Below are 21,998 nucleotides of genomic sequence, written 5' to 3'. Positions count from 1 at the left end.
TAGGCTCTAAATAGGTTTTGAGAATAAATACAAATCGTAATCCCTTCTGTTACAGCCTCCAGCCTGCTAGGATTTCTTATGCTTCAAATTAATTTTAATACTTGATTTCAGAAACTAGACACCTTAGAAAGCTCTAAGTTAAATGTGGAAGAGCTTAGATATATCATAAGCATTCAAGTAGTGCCTCAAGAATTTTCTGTAATGCAATTTGATCTGTAGTGTTATTCACTGCCAGGAAACCAATGATACTTTTTTTCCAAAAGATTTTTTAGTGATGTGTAACATACAGATTCAGTATTTATTTATTTGTTAGATGTTTAATGTTTGTAGGTTTATAGTCTCTCAGCCAGAATCTCTTTTAAGATTGGTACTAGCTGTTTTACTGAAATGTCATTACTTTTTGTCCTAGAAACATGAGTATATAGGTTTTTCTCAGAGGAAAAGTTGCTTAAGGAATTAGTCGTTAGGCTAAAAATCTTTTATGGTTGTTGGGAATACATATAATTTTTTTCCAAATCTGTTTTATTTCAAGGAGAAAAAGAAAAAAGCTAAAAAATTTGAAACACATCAATCAGGGACAACATTGCGCATTGTCATCAAATACAAAATACAAAATAATTTTAATGCCAGAGGAATGTTGTAAATTTTTGAAGGACTTAATGATAATGGATTTAGTAGTAAGTCTATAAATGAAAACTTGTCTGGGATTGGTGACATTAGGAATAGTTTATTATTATTTTGTTTTGTTGTGGTCAGTTTTTATATTAGAGTCAATTCTATAATAATACTTTGAAAATGTTAGTAATTTTCTTGTTGTGAGACTTAACTTCTTGTGAGGGCTGCCTCATTTTGAATTGTTCTAATGAATTAGAGTAACACCCGAGCATTTTGTATTTCTTTAGTAACAGTTAAAATGGGGTGTGTGTGTGTGTGTGTGAAAACATTAAGTTTCTATTGTACAACCAGTGTTCAGCTTCAGTCTTGAAATTATGCTTGCCAGATATATGTAATTTGTACTATAATTAGAGTAGGCTCTTACGTATGTACAGATACACTGACATTTGTGGTGAATAACAAGCAAGTGCATTTTGCTTTTCATCACATTGAGCTTTATGAAATGAAATATAGAACATATCTGTGGAAAAGCATTTGAAACATTAGGAAAGATCGTAGGATGCAAAGTTATCATGGACTCACCCAGTTGGTCATGATTATAACGTAGAGAGATTTTTAAGGCCACATAGCATGATACAATTCATAAAACAACTTATCTGTGGAACTGAATGTGTTTCTTGCCATTTCCTGTCATTCTTTTCATTACTCCAGTAAGATGAGACCTGGGGTGTTAAGTCCTGTCAGTTTAGAGATGAGGATGTTAGCAAAGTCAGAAGGGACTTCTGCCTCCCAAGGGATATATGTGTTTTTTCATGATACAGACTTTCTGATATGGGGAAGTCTTTGTTGGTATTCTTTGACATGTCCTTCCTCAGGAACTTTCCATTTTTTTTTTTTTATTAAAAGGAGGAAAAGTTTATTTAGTTCACAGTTTGTAGATGCTTCAGTCCCTAATCTGCTGGCTCCAAGGCAGGGTGGCACAGGGCCAAAGGGCAGCAATTCATGGTGGTGCAAGACAACAAAAGCTACAGTGGAGAAAGAAGACACATGCATTTTTCTGTCCTTTATGTTGTATCCAGTCTACCAGGATTAGGGTGCTGCTAATCCAGTTAGTGGACTGATCTAGCAATCACCTACCCTTAATCCCAGCACTCTTAATTTTGGCATTGAATCATGAATCAGTCACACATTTTAGATTCAGCCACCATCTAAAACTGCATAAAACTTGGGGGGAACATCTAGACCCAAACCATAATATCCCATCTTTGGCTTTTTGAAGACTCATGTATATTCCTTTACACAAAAGATATTTAGTCCATCTCAGAGTATTGCTGAAATCTTAACAGTTTCACCTTTTCTGAAAAGTCCAAAACCCAAGCCTCCTTTGGGATTTAAGGCAAATTCTTAGCTGTGAGCACCTGTACAAATGAAAAGAAAGTTAAACACTTCTACCATTCAGTGGCACAAGATAGACATTTCCGTTTCAAGTGGGAGGAATATAAAGGAATGAGACCTAAGCAAGTCCAAAATCCAGCAGAGCAAACATTAAGTCCTGTAGTTCCATGTGCAGCATCCAGGAAATCTGTGTCAAGATGTGAACTCCAAAGGGCTTGGGTGGCTCTACCCCTGAGGCACTGCTTGTGGTTGTAGCTCTGGATCCTCTCTTGGCCTCCTCTGCTCCTCCTTTTACATTCCTGGCTTCTCCAAACTTCTGGGGTCTCTCTTGTACCTTCAGTGTCGCACTCACACACTGTCTCTTCAGGCACACTGCGTGGCCTCCCAGGCCTTCTGAAATCTGGGTGGAAGCCTTCCTGATCCCACAGTTCTATGCTGCAAGCATCTAAAATCAGTGCCATGTGGATGATGCCAAGTTCAGCTGCCAGCTTGAGCAGTAGCCAGGGGTTTGTTTGTTTTTCTCTCTCTCTTCCTCTATCTTGGCTATTGGGATCAATGCCTGGATCGCTGAGCACTCTGCATTCAGTTCTAAAGAACAAAATTCTCTAGGCCACCACCATGGTGTTCTGGGGCTGGCTTCTCAAAGTCTTTCACTTTTACAGTTTTGAAATTACAAAATTGGAGTCCTGCTGCCTCTTGTGATGCCCTTAGGCTATCTCTTCTATTTTCCTGTTCTGTCTCAGGAATCAAGATCCCCTCTGCTCTATCCATGCAGTCCACAGCTTTACTGGAACATCCTTTCTGGTCAAACTCAAAACATATAATATATAATTTTTTTTTTTATAAAGACAGAGTCTGGCATTGTAGTTCAGGCTGGCCTTGAACTCACAGCAGCCCTCCTGCCTTAGCCTCCCAAGTGCTGAAATTATAAATGTGCACCACCATACCCAGCTCTCAAAACGTTTTAGATCATTCTGATGGACTCTTTGCTCTTGATTCTCACATAGATCTGGCTAAAAAGCCCTCAGTAGTAGCCATGCTGCCGCCTCATACGTTCAAACTGCCTTGAAATTTCTTCTGCCAGATTAATTGGTCCACCACCCTTAATTTCAGTCTCAGCTGAAGTCTGTGGGCATGAGCAAAATGCAGGCAAACTTCCTTCCAAGGCATAACACACATTACCTGGATTCCAGCAACCTGTGCAGTCCTTCCCAGCAGAAAGCTCCTGAGCTGGTCTTTGCTAGCAGTCTGGTCTTCTGAGCTTTGGCCAGAATCTCCCATACAAAACAGCCTGAGGTGTTCCAGCACTGTCTTTTCAGCCAGCATCTGTGACCCTTTCTGGACTCTACCCACTAGGAAACTGAAAACTTCTGAGCCACTGAGTCAGGTATAGTCGCAGCAAGAACCCTGCTTCTCTGGTACCAAATTCTGTCTTTTCTCTCATTACTGAGACAAAAATCCAGCTCTCAAAGTTAAAGGAGGAAAAGCTTATTTATTTAGCTCACAGTTTTTGGAGGTTTTAGTCCATAGTTGACTCAATCCAAGGCAGGGTGGCTTGGTAGAGGGGCAGCAGCTCAGGGCGGTGGAAGATAGTAATAGCAGCAATGCAGAGACACCATTTCCTTTGCTAAAATGGATTAAGAAGGCAAAGTTGCCATTGAGCCTCTGGCCCTAGTTTTGTTTTGTTTACCATTTTTACCTTCCGCAATTATTCCTAAGTTCCTAAAGGTTGAGGAGAAGGTCATGTAGTTGCCATCAGTTGTAAAGGTGTTAGATCGTGCTGTTCACTTAGCATCCCTGGGTACTTGACCCTGTGCCTGAGTCTTTCCACAATGACATGTTAGTATTGAAGACTTTAAAATGAACTTTTTAGGAGCTAGTATCCAAATCTCTTGAAAGAATATGCATCCTGATTTAAAATTGTTTCAGGTGTTTGTCTTTGTTCCTTAAAACTGCTTTTTTGGAGCCTGTTGTGGTGCAGGCTTGAAATCTCAGCATTCTGGGAGGCTGAGGCAGAAGGATCACAAGTTCAAGCCCAGCCAGACAATTTAGTAGCTTAGCAAGACCTTGCCTCATAATTTAAAAAAAAAAAAAAAAAATTTTTTTTTTTTATGAGTTGGAAATGTATCTCAATGTGAAAGCCTGGGGTATAGTCCTCACCATAGGCAATCAATGGATTGATAAAATCAAACAACATCCTGCCTTTTTGTTTTCTGTGTATCAGACACAGTGAGTATCATAGATAGCAACTGGGATGTATTATAAACTTGTAGATTTTATTTATTTATTTATTTATTTATTATGGGACAGACAGCGGAGCCACAAAATCCCATTTTTATTTTGAGCAGCACCAAGCACTCAAACAGGCTATAATTTAATGCTCAAAAGGGTTCTGAGAAAGCCATATGCAGGGAGCTGATCCAGTGAGTAGTTTTCATCCCACCGTTTCCTGCTAGATTTGAGTGCTGGAACCCAGCAGCCACTGTGCACTAAGGGAATCCGGCAGATGATTATGAAAAACATCAAATCTCAAAAGAGGCAGGGGTAAGTGGGAGTAAAACTTAGTGATGGAACACTAGCCTGAGACAGGGAGAGAGGTAGTGAGCAAGAGCAGGTGCACATCAAAACTTGTGTATTTTAAACACTTTGAAAGGTACCATGGAAAGCATACAAAGGTATTAATGTGTTGAAAACAATAGTTGGCCTAGATTATGTATTTTAATGAGCATAAAAATGAAACATGCAACTATTTGAGGATACTTTGAAATGTGATGGGTTGCTGGGGATTTAGCTCAGTGGCATAAGCACCTGCCTTCCAAGCAGGCAGTCGCGAGTTCGATCCCTGGTACCAATAAAAAGGAAAAAAGACCAAAAAAAAAAAAGAAATGTGATGGGTCCTTTATGACTTTTTCTGTACACTGTTTCTACTGCTTGGCCTGTGCCCGCCTAACACTTGCCGTATTAGACCATAAGGATTAATCCGTAGCACTGTCTGCCTAGCATCAACTTGAGGCTGCACTTGATCTTTTCTTTACAAAGTAGTTTTAATACAGGCCTGGACTTGGCAGAGAGAGATCCACACATCTCCTTAGTTTGGTCCTGCAAGTCCCCCGAGTCCACAGAGGCTGGCAGACCACATGTACTGCTAATCACTTTGCTGGTCAGGGTTTTCCGTGGAGCTTGTTGAGTGTAATCTCCCAGCACACTGCCTCTCTGCTCCTCTACTCCTCCCTTCTAGAATTGAAATAGAAACTCTGACTTCGTATGTTTATCTTAGGTATTGAAAATTATTCTTTTGTCATCCATCTTCATTCTTATCCATCCATCCAGTGAGCACTTATTTTCCATAAAGTTCAAAGTTAAACAGATTAAATGGGAAATATTTAGCTTACATTACCATTTTGAAACATTTCTTTCATTCACAGGCATCCAAACCAGTCTTACCTAAAACTGTACCCCACAGTATAAAGTAATATAAATTTTTTGGTAGTCTTTTGGCAGATTTCTCTTGTAAGGTTTACTTTGTATTGCAGACTGTGGGAAAGAAGTTTGTTTTTGAGTTATTGCCTGTGTCTTTATAATGGAGCAGTTTTGTACATAGCACATTAAATTTGAATGTAGGTATTCACTTTTGATTTTTCTTTAGCTCACAGAAAACTATTGCACACAGGAAGGAACAAAATAGATGCTAGAATCAAACCTCTTGTTTAGCTTTCAGTAGGACTGTTTGCCAACCTCTTTGTAAATAGTTTCTTTTCGTGACTTAGTGGAAATCTACTTCAGCAGCAGGAATGATTTGCAAAGATTATAGTTCTATGGTGGAAGGAAAAAACATCCTGCACTGTAATTAAAACAGGAAACTGGCTTTTAGTGTTTTCAAATTGATGTATTTGTTTGACTTAGCTCTAAAGTAATGATTACTGATGTTACCTATTAGTCCAAATGAGTTTATTTTGAAGTAAAGCTACTGAGACTGTTCATTCCTGCATCCTTTTGTCACCCTATTACAAAAAAAAGAATTAAAAAGATATGGTGGGAGTAGAGAAAAGGAACAGTAATATAGTAACCGTTTATGCAGCACTGGACAGATCTGAGTGTCTTTGGCTCTTGTTTGGCCTTGGAAGAGCGCCTGTTCTTAAGCCGTTCATATCCCACTGTGGTGTCAGCACCTAGAGGGGTGCTCAGGACCTGATCACAGTTTCTTGGGTTTTTTTCTTTTTCTTTCTTTTTTTTTTCCTCTCAGAATAGTTGTCCCTACAAGGACACTAACTGGGTATTCCTAGAGATTGACAGAGTGGAAGAATTAAGTGAAAACTATTCAGTTAACTGTTAGAAAATGATAAGCTGCAAGTTCAAAGTGGGTTAGTATTCGATAGCTTTCTCATTGCTGGACACCCATACCTTAAAGGAGAAAAGGATTAATTCAGCTCATGGTTTCCAAAGACTTGCTATATGGTCAGCTGGCTCCAAGACAGGGACATCATGGTGGGAGGTCGTGGTGAGCAAGGCTGCTAGTTAATGATGATCAATAGTTAGAACAGGGGAACTGCCCCGGCAGGAATGGGCAAGGGTCTGTATACAGTGCCTCTGGCCAACCTTCATGGCCTCTCCAAACATATGCAGGAGCATGCTTTCCTAATCTGCTAGGCGTTCAATCTAGGGACATTGGCATCAGGATTAATGGTCACAGGGTATAGTCTGATTTATATACTAGATGTGTTTTTCCCCCTAGTTTTTTAAACAGCAAAGTTTTATTAAAAGTAGGAAAAGAAACAAATAGCAACAAGCTTTGCAGAGCAAATTTGGGCCAAATGACAGTGGGAAAATAAGTGTACCCTGCGTTGTGAGAGCGGGCCACCAATCAAGAGAGAACACAGTGCTTTCAATTTTTTTTTTTAATCTTTAGAAAATTCAAGCTGTGGAAGCATTGAAAGAATAATACAAAGGCTGTGGATATATCTCAGTGGGAGTACACTTAGCTAGCATGCATGAGGCCATGGGTTTAATCCCCAGTGCTATGAGACAGCAAATTTGTGGAGTACAGTGAATCTTTGCGTGCCCTTCCCCATGCTTCAGCATTTGTAGAAACTCTCATTTGTCTATTCCATGTCTAAGTACACCCTCCCTAGACCTTTGGAAAATGAAAGTAAGTTAAAAACATCATGACATTTGACTTCTACTTATTTAAATGTGTCGCTCTTCAGAATAAAGACATTTCTCTATAGAACTGCAATATTATTTCACAGTTTAACCTCAGTACAATAATACATACTATTCAGATTTTTTCCACTAAAGAATGTTCCCCATAGACTTCTTTTAATAAGATTGAATGAAAGATTACATTTGGTCATCACATTCTACAGTGATCTTTTTGTCTTTTAAGACATACTGTTAAATATCTAATCCAATTCTCTTACTGTATTATTAGGAAGACTTATGATTGAATCATTTTGTTACCAGTGTATCAGGGAAAACGGAACAAAAATACTGAATTTTGTTTCATTAGGGACTTTGCTTCCTCTGGTAACACTGCATCTGTCATAATCTTTTTTTTTTCTTTCCTGTGGAACTGGAGGTTGGGTACTGGGGCACCGTAACACTAAGGTGCATCTCTAGCTTCTTGTTATTCTTTGTTTTGAGACAGGGTCTTGGTAGGTTGCCCATGCAGGACTCAAATTTGCCATCCTCCCCTCTTAGCCTCCCATAGTACTGGGAGTACAGTCACTTCACCAACTGTGCCTGACTTATTTTGATCTTGTATAGCATTTTAGCATTTTTAGAGCTAGAGGAATCTTGGATATATAGGTAAACTGTTGCATTTCATAGGTAAAATCTAGGAATGGAGATACCAAGTTTTGCGTTAGGCAGTACCTGAAAATCTTTTTTAGATTGTCACAACTAGAGGAGTGCCACTATCAGCTGGTAGGTGGAGCTCTGGGTTGCTGCTAAACATCTTACACTCAACAGGCAGAACAGTCCCTTTTAACAGTATTCAGCCTAAGATGTCACTAGAGTTTAGAAATCCTTGTTCTACAGTCTAATGGTGAGACTTTTAGCCATTGGGACCTAACCTTTGTCGTCGTCGTTGTCCTCTTCCTCCTCCTCCTCCTCCTCCTCTTCCTCGTCCTCCCCGCCTCAGGTTTGTGTCTGGCCGTATGTCCCCCGTCCCCCCCCCCCGCCCCCTCTTTTTGAGATAGGACCTTGCTCTGCAGTTCAAGCTGGCCTTGAACTCACTTTGTACCTCAGGCTGGCCTTGAACTCACAGCAGTCCTCCTACCTCAGCCTCCCAAGTACTGGGATTACAGGTGTACACCACCACACATGGCTTAACGATTGTTTCTTTAACTTTAGATTCAGTGTTCTCTCCACATGTAGAAATATGCAGAGCCTTGCCTTCTGTCTCATTCATCCTCCCTACCTTTTCCTGTGCTTTTTACTTGGGATCTTTTTTTAAGTGTGATGAATCATCTTTCTTACAACTATGAAGATTAAGGCAAATTAGAACCTGCTGCTTAAGCCAACGTGTATTTTTCAAAAAACAGAAATATGTAAGTGCTTTCAGTGGAGTTTTTTTTTTTTTTGAGTTTTATTCCTACTCTGTAAGTAAAATATTTGCAGGCATATCCCCCACCCCTTTCTCTTTCTCTCTTTCTCTTTTCCGTCTTGTTTAGGTGATGTTTATTTACAGAAGGAAGCGAGGAAGGCGTACAAAGATTGGGGGCCCTAGACCTAGATAACCCTGCAGGCATATCCTTTTGAAAGTACTTAGTTAACCACAGTAGCATTTTACTTTTGTTTATTTGACATTTGAGTTTTATACAGTATTTTCACTTACATATAAAACAATATTTATAAGCAAAACAAATGGTAAATTCTTTTGCAGATTAGGAAATTAAGGTTTATCGAGTAACAGTCTATCTAATTGTAGTTAGATAAATAATAATCAAAATTACCGGAAGGTAGAGTTTACTTGAATTTTCTTCTGCAAAAAATGAATAGGCATTCCCAAAATGAAGTAAGCACTTGGTTATTAGACCAGTGTTGGCAGAGGTTCGGAGCTACTGCTGGAGATGTTATACAAGGGAGCTAGGTATTACCTAAAGTAGGTTGGAGCTTTAGAAATAGCTCATCTCATTGAGTACACAATCATACTGGGGAACCAAACCACTAAATACATGAAGTTAAAACAACTCGGTGTCTGAGTTGTAGACTCAGACGATGCTTCAGATGGGCCATATTCTCTCTAGTGTGAAGTACACATATAGTTCTCTGTACTTACGACCCCTTTCCCTTCTCTTTCATTTGTACAAGTATTTATCAGGTGCTTAACATTCACTCATTCACTCACTAAACATTTATTGAGCGCCTATCCTGTGTCAGGGATTGCAACCAACAAAACAAAAATTCTACCCTGGTAAGTATGTGCTAGGAGGGGAGACAGACAAGAAACAAGGTAAATAAGTAAACTGTAGAGTGTCAAATGGTTATAACTACTGCAAAGAAAAAAGGCAGGAAATGGAAGAAGCAGGCTAAACTGAATGGGCAGGTATGATATGGACTGATTTTCAAGTAAGAGAAGGACTGGGTTTCAAATAGAGGAGAGGTTTCCCGGTAGAATCGTGTCTGAACAAAGACCTGAAAAAGATGAGGGCATTGTCAGATTATAAGAGGGAATTGTGCTCCAAGTTAGGGTTGGCAAACATTTTCGCAAAGGGCTGGATAGGAAACAATTTAGATTTAGTGTGGCAGCTCCCTGGCTCTGCTATTGTTGTATGACAAGCTAGAGATGATATGTAATCAAATGAGAACTTTGTTCCAATAAAAGTTTATTTTAAAAAGCAGCCAGTGAGCCATACTTGGTAGAAGGGATACCTGCTGCAGCCGATGTGTGAGAGCAGGGCTGGCATTTTCAGGAGCAGCAGAGCAGCCACTGCAGTTAGGCAGAAAGGAGAGCTCAGCTGTTCAGTTGAACTCCGGTCAGCTTGAGGACATCGGTGGAGGTCTGCACGGGGCTAGAATGTGATCTGGAGGGAGAGATAAGATGTTTGTTGCTGCACATGTTAGTCAAAGATACCTATGTTCTAGTAGAGTTCAAAATGGGGTGTGCGTATGTGTCTGGAGTCCAGAGAGGGCATCTGTACTGGAGCTAAAACCTGAGCTTCCGCTCAGAGACAGACAGTCCTTAACATTAGACCACTTACCCAGCAACAAGGGGAATGGTGGTGCTCCAGAGGAGCAAGAATTTGTTTTTGGTGGAGGGATGAAAAATTCTTAGATGTAGCAATGAATTACTCTACAGCTCCACCCCACCTAACAGCCTTGCTCCATAATATTAAGTTCTGTGGGGAATGAAGTGTTTAAGGAAAATGTCTACAAGAGCTACGTGGAAGGAATGATAGTGACAACAAGGTGAAGCAGTCATGCAGGAACTTGTGTTTGTGCAGTACCTGCTGGCAGCCGACAGCTGATGCAGTTTCTGAGCTAGTGAGTGAGAGTCAGGTTCCCTGTGTGCGCCTGTTATTGAGGAAGCTGCAGCTGGTGGCTGATAGCGGACCCGGAAGGGATGCTGTCAAAAGGGTGTTGTGGCCGCCCAAGTGGAGGACCTCTCACAAAGTAGTGTGACTGTAGGGCAGGAATCTCTGAGGTAGCATCATTGTGTAGGTGATGAGATCACACATTAAGTTTCAGAGATTAGGAATATTAGAGTAGGCATACAGATTTGAGTCGAAATCTCTTGAGTTTCTTGTGGCTATGGGAAATTTGAAGTGTCATTAGAGCCCCAGCATAATAACCCCAGTCTTGAGAATGGCCTAAGGAAATTGGGGCTACAGTTATCTCTTTTTATGTTCCTGGAGTCAGTGAGTCCCAAACTTTAAATCCCTATGTAAGAAACTACCACTTAGCCAAGCTTTATAGTGCACGCCTGTAATCCCAGCACACGGGGGGCTGAGGCAGAAGTAATGCTGCCCATTGGAGACCAGCCTGGGCTGCAAAATGAGTTCAGAGCCAGCCTGAACTGCATAGCGAAACTCTGTCTCAAGTAAATAAATAAATGAAAGACTACCTTTTAATTATAAGACAATCCCTTCTCATGAAAACTTTGTTTCTAAGGTTCTAAACACATGAATAACCAGACAGGGTTAATGCAGGGGACCAGATGAAATGTCAACTTTTATAGAGTAGTTATGAAAATTATTTACTATTTATAGCATAGAATGAAAAGGCATTCAGGAAAACAGTTTGCAAACAAGACACATTGTGTTAGTGACTTGTAGACTGTCTACACTTACCAATCATTTCTTCTTTTTTAAGAAAGCAGTATTACAGTAATTATTTTCTTAGTCTGAAATAACAGAGGGAATATGTAATCTGCATGTAAGTCTCCCTAAAGTACTTTAAAAGTTATTTTATAAAGTTGACAATCTTAAGATTTAATCAAAGTTATAATAAATTAGTTACTTGGAATCAAATGTGGATATTTTGGTATTTTTCCTTAAGCACATGAGATACGTGGAACCAGTTGTCTGTTTTTAATATGTAAGTCCATTTAAAATCATTCTGGAGAAACCAAGGGCTGATTCCTCTGTCATTTTTCTATACACTGACCAGAAATTTAGCATTTTTCCTGAGTACATTGTACTCAGTAGGATAATTCAGTAATTGAATTATTAGAATAAACTTTAAACAACATTGACAGTCTCTTCATTAAGTGGAATACTTTTCTTTATCTGTGTTCATTGAGTCACTGGGAAGAGAGGAGCTTATCTCTTTATTAGCAGGCTTGGGCACCTCCCAATAGGTTTTTTTTTTGTTTTTTTTTTGTTTTTTTCCCCTTTAGAGTACGCTTAAATTTAAATGCTTTCTTGTCCAGTAGGGCAGTAAGGTTTTTTTGTTGTTTTGTTTTTTGTTTTTTTTCTACTAGGGATTGAACTCATGTCCTCGCATTTGCCAGACTGGCGCTTACGCTGCTGAGCTAAATCCTCTGCCCAGTTTGTTATTTTCTAAAAGGATAATGAAGATAGTTTTCTAAATGAATATTAAATTTTTTTTTTTTTTTTTTTTTTTGAGAGAGAGAGAGTCTCACCATGCAGCTCAAACTTGAACCCACTACAGAGCCAGGCTGACCTCAAAATTACAGCGATCCTTCTGTCTCAGTCTCCTGAGTGCTGGGTTTACAGGCATGTTCCACCAAGGCCAGCTAAGCTGTATTATTAACTTAAATACTTGATTTTTAAAGCTTACTTGCAAGTGTCAAGTACATATGTTTTGTGTACTCAAGCCTTCCCCTTAAGATATTGCCTATACTTGTTATACAGAAAAATACTTCTGTCACAGTCATCTGTGTGTTAATTTTTTTTTTTTTAATTGGTACCAGGGATCGAACTCATAACCAGGCACTTGCAAGGCAGGTGCTTATGCCACTGAGCTAAATCCCCAGCCCCTGTGTGTTAATTCTAAAGATTTTGTTACATCTGCAGAGAGGGCAGGTTAGTCATACACAGTGACAGTATTTATTGATCCTGTGGATTGGGATTGGGATTTTATCCCAATAATTAAAAGTTGCATTGTCCTCTCAAGTGAACTGTAAGCTTTAGTATGAACAGATTACCAACAGGAAGTGACAGCCTCAACCCTTTGAATTCCTTACACATTCAGGTTTCTGTCACATACTATGAGTGACAGAAAACTTGTTTGTATTTTCATTTACATTTATGGTCATACAAAAATGATATATTTAGAAAATCTAAACATTTTATTTAGATCTAAAGAAATCTAAATTATTTAAAATGTATGAGCACGTATCCAACAGTGTTGTTTTGATTTTAATCCTAAACTGGACAGTTTAGATATCATAATTCAGTACATTAGCACATCTGCATTATTTTTCTTGAATAACTGAATGCACAGACACACTGGCACAGTGTTATTAGAAAAAAAATTTTTTCGTTAACACAGGCATCAGAATCTCATCTTTTCTGCTTTAGTGCAAGAATTGTGTGTCTACACGGGATGATTTCTATAAATACTGCCATGTTTTCCAATCTAAAATGAAACCAGTAGAGTAGCATAAAAAGCTTTACTTCACGAAAGAGGCTAAAAACGCTCATTGTATTGATACTCTTGAAAAATAAAGTAGTACTGGTTTTGAAATAATGATCTGTGCCTTAGCCCTGGAGGCCCATTACCTCTGACCTCGACTGTGCACACACGTGTCTTCACCGCAGGCGGGGCACCCGCGGGGTGGCTTCACGCTTCGTTTTTCTGCTTTCATGGTGTCCTGTTCTGGAAAGGCTAGAATCGTGTTTTTTGTCTCTTACCCCCTGCACTAAGTACACTGTCTGAAACATAGCCAACTATTTATAAATATGTTTTATGTGTTTAGAATCAATGCCTATTAATGGCAAATTTGTATCATTTGAGTTTGGCAGCTGATAAGAAAATAGTATATTGAATTCCATAGTTTTTGTTGAAAGTCCAATACATTGTCTTTGGAAAGCTGTTTTGCAATAGGGCATTTCTAAGCTGTTCTGCATGTATTCTCATGCTCAGTGTGTAATTTTTGCCAAGAACAGACTCCACTCAAAATGATGACTCAGAACATTAAACTAAGCGAGTTCCGGGAACCACTGTTCCCGCTTCCTACGTATCTGTGTTAGCAGCAGCCTCCTCCACAGACAGTGCTGCTCTTGGTCATTTGTTAACGCTCACAAATGACATGTCTATTTCCTCCTTTTTAATGCCAAGAATGTTAACTACTTACCAGGCAGCGTGTCTTCACCTGTCAAGTCTTAAGTACTTTACTTTTTAAATTGCCATTTTAAGACTGTCTTAATGGCTACAGATACTGTTTTTATTATAGAGCCTTAAGTGCAACTTGGTTGTAAAATCCTTAGTTATATACATATACACGTTTGTGTTTAGCAGCTATAATCACTGAACTTGTTTTGTCAACCCTTTAATAACATTTTTGAAATGTAATTCACATAGCATAAAGTTTATTCTTTTAAAATGTTCTGTCAGAATTGTGCAACCAAGATTACCGTTTAATTTAATTTATTTATTTTGTGTGTGTGTGTGTGTGTGTGTGTGTGTGTGTGTGTGGTACCGGAGATTGAACTCACAGCCTTGTACTTGCCAGGCAGGCACTTATGCCACTGAGCTAAATCCCTGGCCCTGCCATTTAATTTTAGAATATTTTCATCACCTCCAAAAGAAGCCTCATACCCAGATAACAGTTACCTTTTTCTGCTCCCTGTCCCCATTCTCAGGCAAATGTTAATCTACCGTCTTCTGTGCCTAGGAGTTTGCCTCTTCCGGACATTTCATATAAACAGAAAACCGTAAGGATGTGGCCTTGTGTATTTGGCTTCTTAGCATAATGATGTTGACGTCATTCATATTGTACCGCAGATCATCATGCTGTTCATTTTTAAGGCTGAATTATTCCTTTGTATGTTTCTAATACATTTTGCTTATTATTATCAGTTTTGTTAAACTTTAGAGTTGTTGGTATATTTTGGGTATTAACTATCATGCAGTAGTGAACACTTGTGTACAGGTTTTTGTGTGGACATACATTTTCATTTCTGTTAGGTATATGGCTAAGCATAGAATGCTGTATATTTTGGTAACTGACTGATGTTTGGGGAACTGCCAGAGATTATCTTGAAAAATGAGTGTGCTATTTTAGAATCCCACCAGGATGCATGAAGGTTCTGGTTTGTCTACATACTTTTTTTTTTCTTAATTTTATTTAAGGAGAAAAAGGAGAAAAAGGGTACAAATTACAGAATTTTAGAAAAAAATAAACAGTAGGAAATCACTAGTTAATGGATTACATATTGTCATCTTAGAAATATTTGTTCAAGTTACAAAATTAAAGCATATAAAGTGGACATTCAAACAGTGAGACTGCAAACAGTTCTGTTCAATGATCCAACAAAACTCAGTAATATCATTGTCTGTCTTATACAGTTAAATATACATGCAGTTATATTGTTTAGAGCACTTTCTTTTCCTCTCTTTTGTACAATGACTATTGCACTTTTTGGGTTTTATTACTCCCACAGTTCTTATTACTTTTTTGGAAGAAAGTAAAACCAAATGTGACATAACAGAACAGAATCGGTCAAATCAAAGGGTGGACATAATAGACAACGTAAAAACATAATACAAGGTGATCAACAATGGTTACCCTAATGCCTCCCGCTATTTCCAATAGAATTGCCTATATCATCAGTTATAATAAAATTGAACAAAACAGTAAAGAATGAAACCAACAAAACCAAAACATTGGAGACATTACAGGTCTTCAAAAGTAGATAACGGTCAACCAGAATGGGCATCATAATGAATCCCACTATCTTCACAGCTCTTGCCTTAAACTTTCGAACCTGGTACCATCAAGCAAAACAGAATAGAGGAACATCAGTCAAAACAAGATGGTGAGAGCAATACAGGGCTTTAAATCAAGTTAATAGGAAAAAAAGTGGGTTACTATAATATATCCTGCTATTTTTAAATTTATTTTTCCCTTAAAAGGATAAAAATAAAAAAGTAAATAATAAAATGGAGATTGAGATAAAAGAGGGCGTAACAACAAAACAGCGTAGATCAAAACATAACCATTTAAGCAAAAAAGTGTTTTACCACAAGATAATCCTGACATAAAAGTAGTTACCATATTGTCTCTTTCCTTGAAATCTTTGAGTATAACTTCGTATACTGTAGCATCAAATATATCAAAACCATTCAAGAGAATGACAGTATCACAGGGTATTTAGAATCAACTAACAGAAAATGAACAATGGTTTCTGTATAATCTCCTTGTCTATAAAAGTTTTTGTTTATACTATCACATATAATAAAATCCAATAAGATACAACATGCTAAGACCAGTGGAGACAGAAGAGCAAAAGCTTGATGGGACTTCAAAACAAGATGATATTAAATCAGCGTTTACCTATTATGACGTCGTTTTCTCCCAAATAGGTGTTCCTATCATCCAATCTTCTCTCCCTCATTTCTGTTGAGCTCTTTTTCTGTCATTAGTTGTCAATTTGTCTTCTTCATTTTGTTTTCTGCTGCATTTATTGTGGCCTCTCTGCCACTATTTCTGGATTCTTCATATTTTTCTTTTTTAGAATATCCTGCAGTATTCTCTGTAGGGTTGAATTGGTGGTGGCATATTCGCCTAGTTTCTCTTTATCCTGGAAGCACCTTGTTTTTCCATCAATTTCCAGGGATAGTTGTGCAGGATATATCAATCTTGGATGGAGGTTATTATCTTTCAAAGCTTGAATTATTTCACCCCACGCTCTTCGTGATTTGATGGTTTGTGCCGAGAAGTGTGCTGTAATTCTGATGGGTGTTCCTTTGTAAGTGATCTGTTTCTTGTCTCTGACAGCTTTTAATATTCTGTTCTTATATTGGATTTCTGGTATTTTGATTATTATATGCCTGGGTGTAGCTCTGTTTGGGTTGTAGGTGACTGGGGTCCTATATGCTTCATACATCTGAGTATCTTTACCTTTTGCTAAATTAGGAAAATTCTCCTGGATTATTTCTGCGAGTAGCTTTTGTAGTTCATTTGTTTGTGTCCCTACATCTTCTTTTATGTTCTTTATTCTTAAGTTATAGATCCTCTTATCATCTTCTAGTCTTTGTATTATTGCTGTTTGTTTCTTTGTTATTTTTAAGAAGTTTTTCATTTCATGCTCCCATATTACAAATCTGCCCTCCAGTTCAGATAATCTATCCTTAGTTTCTTTCAAGCTGTTATGCTAGTTTTCGATAAGAGTTTTTAGTTTCCTGGTAATCTCTTTGAACCTGCTTCGCGTATTCTATGTTTTCTCTATTTTCTCCATCAAACAATTCTGCCCTTTTTTTCTGTTTTTCCATTCCACCATCTATTTTTTCTTGGGTAGTGCTTAGCATTTCTCTAACTATTCTGCTTATGTCTTGCTTCAGGTCATTAATAACTTCATTCCTGAACTCGTCTATGAGGCTCTGGAGATAGCGCTTTATGTCTATTGGTGCTGTGTCTGCTATTGCCTGTTTCTCAGGATTGGGGGCCGAGGAGCCCTTCTTGTTGCTCCCTCTTCCCATATTCTTTGTTCCTTAAGTACAAGTGTATATAGGAGGCCCAGCTTCCTTCCCTGTTGGCCACAGTCTGATTGAATTGCGCTGGCTAGGTGTTCCCGCCCACCGCAGCGCACCAGGGAGTTACGGACCAGGCAGCCTATGCGGGGCCTGCCCCTCCAGGTCAACCTACCGAAGACTTCACCGCTAGGGTGCACCTCCAGCCACTGGGACCTGGGCTGTGCTAGCCTACTGGGTCTCAGCCAGCAGCGTCACGTAGGCTAGGCACTGCTCACCAATCCCGCTTGAGAGGGGGATATGTGACTGAGGTCACTACAGCGCCCTGTTCCAGCAAGTCTGCCTGGTTCCAGAATGTCCTCTGTTGGAGCCTCCTAGACTGTGGAAGAGTCCCAGTTTCCCTCACTCACCGCAGGTCGATGCACGGCTCCCCGCCCATCCCACTCTCAACTCCGTTCACTGATTCCCGTTCTCAGAGCTTTCACGCGTCTCTCTCCCTACTGAGCCAATTCAGACACAGCAGCGGCGGCAGGAAACCCAATTCGCGTCTTCCAATGGCACGGGCTCCAGCTTCTATGCTGAGGCTTTATCTGTTCCTGTTATAGCACCAGGATTGCATTCCCAGTTGGTTTTTCTCAGCCCAGTTCGTTCTTGGGTCGGCAGGGTGTATCTCCTCTTGCTTAGGATTCCTCCCTCCACACCATTCCTGGATTCTAAGCTGGGTCTCTCAGAGAGCCTCCATAGCTGCTGCTATCTGTCTGTCATGTTCTCCCAGAAGTCAGTCGGTTTGTCTACATACTTAACACCACTTAGGTTTTGCCTGTCTTGTCATTTTAGCCATCCTAGCACGTGAGAAATTGTATCCTATGGTTTAAATAAAATAATGATGCTAAGCACTGTTTTATGAGCTTTTAAATGTCTTCTTCAGAGAAATATTCATTCAAATCCTTTGCTCATTTTTGAGTATTTTGCAGTTATGAGAGTTCTTTTTTTATGTCAGTTTCATGTCCTATATCAAGTATGTGATTTGCAGATACTTTCTCCTATTTTGTGAATCTCTTTTGGGTGAATTTTTATGTGTAGGATGGAATAAGGATGTAGTCTCGTTATTTTGCTAGTGTATGTTTAGTTGTCTTCATACCATTTGTTGAAAAGGTGCTCCACTGAATTGCCCTTATGTCTTTGTCAAAGATTAAGTTGTCTTATCACCCTTCTAACAAAATCAATTGACCATTAATAAAAGGGTTCATTTATGGAATCTCAATTTATTTCATTGATTGTTAAGCCTTATGCCAATATGATAATGTAGTACCGCCTTGTTTTGATTATTGTAGCTTTGTGTAATAAGTTTTGAAACTGGAAAATGCGAATCCTTGAACTTTTTCATATTTGGCTATTGAGGGCTCTTTGCTTGTTTGTGTTGTCAGTTTGTCAGTTTTTGTAAAGAAGCCACCTTAAATTTTGAAACTGGTTGTTTTGTTCCATGAACATGAGGTATCTTTCCATTTATTTAGACCTTCTTTAATTTCTTTCAGTGATTTTTTTTTTTGTTTGTTTGTTTTGCTTTGTTTTGTTTTTGTACCAGGAATTGAACTCAGGATCTTGCACTTCCCAGGCAGGCATTGTGCCACTGAGCTATATCCCTGACCCTCTTTCAGTAATATCTTATAATTTTTAATGTATGTCTTATACTTTCTAAGTAGTTTATTCTTTTTGATGTTACAAATGGAATTATTTTCTTAATTTTCTGCTAAGATTATTCATTACTGTTTAAGAATGAGTTGAATTCCGTGCACATAATGTATTCTGCAACTTTGCCAAATTCATGTTAGTTTTAGAAGTTACTTTAGTGAATTCCTGTTTTCTGTTTTCAAAATCATGTTGTCAGTGAATAAACAGTTTTATTTAATCTTTTCCGTTCTGAGTAACTTTGATTTCTTATTTTGCCTAGTTGTCTCCACTATACATAGCAGTAAAATGTTGAGTGGAAGCCCTGAGAGCAGACTTTCTTGACTTGATGTTAGAGGAAAGCGTTCAGTCTTTTACAGTTAAGTAGGACGTGAAGTGTAGGTGGTTTTATAGATACCTTTCATTGGGTTGAAGAAGTTGTGTTTTATTTCTTGTTTGTCAAGTGTTTTTACTTGTGGAAGCCTGTTGGATTTTATGAATATTTTTCTGTATCAGCTGGCCTGTCATGTTTTTTGTACTGTGGTGTCTTCCTTTCTTGTCACTAGGACGCAACCCACAGCTTCAGAGAGGAGAGATTTCTTTGGCCCATGTTAGTCCGTAGTCAGCCGGCCTGGACGGAAGAGGGGCAGTCTGAGGGAAGGTCCGAGGAGAGAGGCACTTCCTTCCTGGACACTTCCTGGGTGACCAGCCCGTCTGACCAGAGCCTGCCTGGCCAGCCGTGGTGTTCCCATGATTCAGTCTCCTCGGAAAGCCTCACCGTGAGCTCCCGAGGCCTTGGAGGGGCATTCACCATCTAAACCCTAACGTGTGGTGCATCATAGCGACCGAATAAATTGTACCTGATCAATGTATCCTTATATGTGCTTAGGTTCAGTTTGCTAGCTTACTGTTCGGGATTTTTGTGTCTATTCATAGGGATATTGGGAGTTTGCTTGTGTGAGTACCACCCTTGTACATTATTTTAAATCATGGTAAAAGTAGCATAAAAACTTACCATCTTTTGTACAGTGCTGCGGCGTTAAGTACATTTCTGTTGTTCTGCACCCATCACCACTGTCCCCCTCTGGGACTTTTCATCTTTGTTAGCTGAAACTCACCCATTAAACACTGACTTCCACCCACATCGCCCTCAGGCCTTGACACCACCAACCCACCTTCCTACCTTCTTTGTGAATGACTACTTGGGGTACTTTTTAAAGTGCAATTGATAATATCTTTTTACAGTTGTGTGGTATCCCCAAGACTCTGCATATTGTAGCATGTGTCAGGCTGCCATCCTCTTTAAAGACAATAATACTCCGTTTGTATATACTGTGTTTTGTTTATCCATTCACTTATTTTTATTTCATTTGATCAGATTTGCTTTATTCTCTGTGGGTACAGTGTGCATATATGTGTCCGTTGTTATTCTTGAGAAGTGCTACATATATGGTGTCTCTTTACCCTAAACATGGCTGTGGTGTGGTTTGTCCCCACAGGGGTCAAGTGCTAGAGGCGTGGGCCTTGGTGTGGTGATGTGGGAGGTGGAGGGAACTAGCAGGAGGTCCTTGGGCCACTAGGCCTCTCCCCTCTGACAGTAGTAGTGGAGCCCTAAGTCAGTTCTGACTTGTTCTGAGAACCAGAGCCTCATGCCTGAGCTGTCTTTGGTCTTCCTGTCTGACTGTGTCTCTCTCACATGTTTCCACTATGATGGCCATCCTCTATCAGGCCCTGACCAGAAGCCAAACAAGTGGTGCCACCTCACTTTGGATTCCCATCTTCTACAACTATCAGTTAAACAAACCTCTTTTTTTGTAAAGTTACATTATACTAGCTATTTTATTACATTAAGTGCATACAAATATTTGTGTAGATTCCCTAGCCTCAATATAACATAGTTAGCAAAACTAGAAAATAGACATTAATCCATTACTAAAGTCCTTTGAGCCCCAAAAGGAAAACAAAATACATGAAAATTCCTGTCTTTATATCCTTCCAGGATTCTATATTGTCATACCTTTCTAGTCTCCTTCAGGCCTCTAGGACTGGCATTTTTTTAAAGAATAGAGGCTAGATATTTTCCAGAGTGCTCCTTACTAGGGTTTCTTTAGGATTAGATTGAGGGCATATACTTTTAGCAGGAATGTCACAGAGGTAATACTTGTACCCTTCACAGTGCATGGTAACCAGAAGCTCACGTTTGCCTCATTACTGATGGTGTTAAGGGTCCTCTTCCCATCAGGAAGACAATAATACTCCGTTTGTATATACTGTGTTTTGTTGAGAGCAACTTCTAAAGTTGCTCTCAACTTTAATAGCAGATACAGTCATTTGATGATTTGATGGCTTCCTTTGTGGTAAGATTTATTAACCTCTGTAGAAACTGGTACATATTCTGTCATAAGGACGCATACCTACTTTAGAAGCAGCCATTTGTGGGTTTTATGTACCTTAATTTAGTAAATGTAAGCATTTAGTCTGCCAAGGCTACCATCGTAAAATACCTCGGGCTAAGTGCCTTAACCTATAGAAATTTCTCACAGTTCTGGAGGCTGGAAGTCCAAAGTCAGGTTGTTAGTAGGGTACTTTTGTGGTGAGGATTTTTTTTTCCTGACTTGCAGGCCTTCTAACTATGTCTCCACTGCCCTTTCTTCTGTCTACTCTCCCAGAAACAATAATCTCTCGTGTCCCTTTCTGTTATGGTTGTGTTTAAATGTTTCCCAAAGCCTCATGTGGTCATGGGGAATGGACCTTTTGAAAGTGACTGAATCTAGCATTTGTGATTGGTTCGTTGGCTAGTGCTGGGATTGGTGGTGTGAGTGCTGCACCCGTCCAGGAGCTGATGGCCAACATACAATATAAGGGAGGAAGAGAGGCTTGCCCCACTTTTGCTCTTGTTGCTTTGCTGGCTACTGCCTTGAAGTGTTGTTCTGGTGCCATGCCACCCTCTGTCTTGGAGCCAGTTGATTATGGAAACCTCCACAAACATTGAACTAAGTAAACCTTTCCTTCCTTCATGTTGGCTATTGAATATTTTGTCCCAGCAACGAGAGAAAAGTCACCGACACTTCCCCTTAGAATATAGGTCCAACCCTAAGGACCTCATTTAACCTTAAGTGTCTCCTTAAAATCCTGTCTCAGCTGTAGATTTTGCAAACAGGGCTCAACCAACCATAGATCAAAAATATTTGGGGGAGGGGAGAGTGTACTGAACATGTGCA

The 21,998-nt window shown here is 39.3% G+C and overlaps 1 protein-coding gene across 5 annotated transcripts in view; it reads left to right on the top strand.

Annotated features, from left to right (window-relative positions):
* Usp24 (ubiquitin specific peptidase 24) overlaps nucleotides 1-21,998 on the top strand; it is a 140,356-nt gene that overhangs the window by 9,425 nt on the left and 108,933 nt on the right. The gene's annotated exons all lie outside the window — the stretch shown is intronic.

The sequence above is a fragment of the Cavia porcellus genome, unplaced genomic scaffold (assembly GCF_034190915.1).
Source record: "Cavia porcellus strain 051 isolate PalLab524CR breed Dunkin Hartley unplaced genomic scaffold, mCavPor4.1 scaffold_25, whole genome shotgun sequence".
Lineage (NCBI taxonomy): Eukaryota > Metazoa > Chordata > Mammalia > Rodentia > Caviidae > Cavia > Cavia porcellus.
Note: the sequence above shows the minus strand (reverse complement) of the source record. Positions and strands in the feature narration are given on the sequence as shown.